Here is a 2873-nt window from a genome sequence, read left to right as displayed (position 1 = left end):
GATGTGTCACTTGTGAAGATTTTTTTCCCATTCTGTGGGTTTTCTCTTCACTTTTTTTATTGTTTCTTTTGCTGTACAGAAGCTTTTAAGTTTGATGAGGCCCTGCTTGTTGATTGCTGACCTTAATTCCTGAGCAACTTCTGTCTGATTTGGAAAATCTTTTCCTATACCCATATCTTGTACATTACTGCCAATATTTTCTTCTAATAGTTTCAGGGTTTCTAGTTTCACATTGAAGTCTTTGATCCATTTGGAGTTGACTTTTATGCAAGGTGAAAGATAAGAATCTAGTTTCATTCTTCTACAGGTGGAGATGCAGTTTTGCCAGCACTATTTGTTGAAGATGCTGTCTTTCCTCCATTGTGTGCTCCTGGCACCTTTGTCAAATATCAGGTGGCTGAAATTGGGTGTACTTGGATTTGGATCTTCAATGAGGTTCCCTTGATCTATGTGTCTATTTTTGTGCCAGTACCATGCTGTTTTTATGACTATAGCTCTGTAGTATACTTTGAGATCTGGTATAGTAATCTCCCCAGCATTGCTCTTTGTGCTCAGGGTTATTTTGGCTATATGGGGTCTTTTGTAACTCCATATGAATTTAAGGGTGGATTTTTCTAATTCTGTGAAGTATGTCATGGGGATTTTGATTGGGATTTCATTGAATCTATATATTGCTCTTGGTAGAATGGTCATTTTCACAATATTAATTCTTCCAGTCCATGAACATGGGAGTCCCTTCCATCTCCTGGTGTCTTTCTCAATCTGTTTTTTAATGATTTAAAATTTTTATTGTAGAAATCTTTAGTGTCTTTGGGCAAATTTATTCCAAGATGTTTTTTTATTTAATTTTTTTTGCAGCAATTGTGAATGGGAGCATTTCCTGGTATTCTTTCTCCAATTGCTTGTTTTTGGTATATAGAAAGTCAACTGATATTTGTAGATTGATTTTATAACCTGCCACTATGCTGAAAGTGTTGATCAGTTCTAGGAGTTTTCTGGTGGAACTTTTCGGATCCCTTAGGTATAGTATCATATCATCCACAAAAAGTGATAGTTTGACCTCTTCTTTTCCAATTAGTACTCCTTTGACTTCCTTCTCCTGTCTTATTGCTCTAGCAAGAGTTTCAAGCACTATGTTGAAAAGGAGTGCAGTTAGTGGACATCCATGTCTGGTTCCTAATTTTAATGGGAATGCCTCCAGTTTTTCACCATTTAGAATGATGTTGGCTGTGGGTTTGTTGTATATAGCTTCAATTATGTTGAGGTAGGTTCCCTCCAGTCCAATTCCCTCTAGGACTTTGAACATAACTGCTTGCTCAATTTTGTCAATAGCCTTTTCTGCATCTATTGAAATGACAATGTGGTTTTTGTCTCTGAGTCCATTTATATGATTAATGATGTTTATACTTGCATATATTGAACCATCCCTGCATCACTGGGATAAAGCCTACTTGATCATGGTGAATGGTCTTTTTTATGTGTGTCTTTTTGTGGTTTGCAAGTATTTTGTTGAGAATTTTTGCATCTATGTTCATTAAGGATATGGGTCTATAGTTTTCTTTTTTGGTTGTGTCTTTATGAGGTTTGGGTATTAGAGCGATGCTGGCTTCACAGAAGGAATTTGGGAGTTCTCCCTCTGTTTCTTTCATTTTGAATAAGTAGTGTTGGTTGGAGGTCTTCTTTAAATATCTGGTAGAATTCTGCTGCAAATCTGTCTGGGCCTGGGCTTTTTTTAGTTGGGAGACTTTGTTTTACTGTTTCAATTCCAATTTACTGTTTCAATTCCTTATGTGTTATGGGTCTGTTTAAACTGCTGATCTCTTCTTGGTTTAACTTTGGAGGTTCCCATGATTTTAGATATCCATCCATTTCTTTTAGACTTTCAGATTTAGTAGCATATAGGTTTTAAAAATATTCCCTTATAATGGTCTGGATCTGTTGTGATGTTTCTGCTTTCATCTCTGTTTTTGTTTATTTGGATTTGCTCTCTCTTTCTTTTGTCTAATTGGACTAAGGGTCTGTCTATCTTGTTTATTTTTCCAAAGAACCAGCTCTTAGAGTCATTGATTCTTTGTATTTTTTTTTTTTCTATTTCATTAATTTCTGCTCTGATTTTTTTCATTTCTTCTCTTCTGCTGGGTTTGGGTTTCATTTGCTCTTGCCTTTCCAATGCCTTGAGTTATAGTATAAGGTCATTTATTTGGGCTCTTTCCAATTATTTTAATGTAGGTACTTAGAGCTATAAACTTTCCTCTTAAGACTGCTTTTAATGTGTCTCAGAGGTTGTGTTGTGTTGTATTGTCCTTTTCGTTGAGTTCCAGGAATTGTTTTATTTCTTTCTTAATGTCTCCTTTGACCCACTCATTGTTTAGGAGTATTTTCTTTAATTGTCATGAGTTCGTATAGTGACTAGGGCTTCCTCCAGTGTTGATTTTGAGCTTTATTGCTTTGTGGCCTGATAGAATGCATGGAATTAATTCAATGTTTTTGCTTTTGTTAAGGTTTGTTTTGTGGCCCAGTATGTGGTCAATTTTTGAAAAATTTCCATGAGGTGCTGAGTAGAAAGTGTATTCCTTGATGTTTGGGTGGAATAATTGAAAGGTATCGGTTAGGTCCATTTGATGTATGGTATCATTTAATTCACATGTTTCTCTGTTTATTCTTTGTCCAGTTGACCTGTCTAGTGGAGATAGTGGGATATTGAAGTCCCCTACTATTACTGAGTTGGGGTTGTTCTGTGGTTTAGAATCCTATAATGTTGTTTTTATGAAATTGGGTACACCAGATTTTGGTGTATATATGTTAAGGACTGTAATATCTTCTTGGTTAACTGTTCTTTTGAATAGAATGAAATAACACTCCTTTATCTCTTC

This window comes from Nannospalax galili, unplaced genomic scaffold, assembly GCF_000622305.1.
Source record: "Nannospalax galili isolate Female #2095 unplaced genomic scaffold, S.galili_v1.0 scaffold1054, whole genome shotgun sequence".
NCBI classification, from domain to species: Eukaryota; Metazoa; Chordata; class Mammalia; order Rodentia; family Spalacidae; genus Nannospalax; species Nannospalax galili.
The sequence above is the reverse complement of the archived record's forward strand: the minus strand, read 5'-3'. Positions refer to the sequence as shown.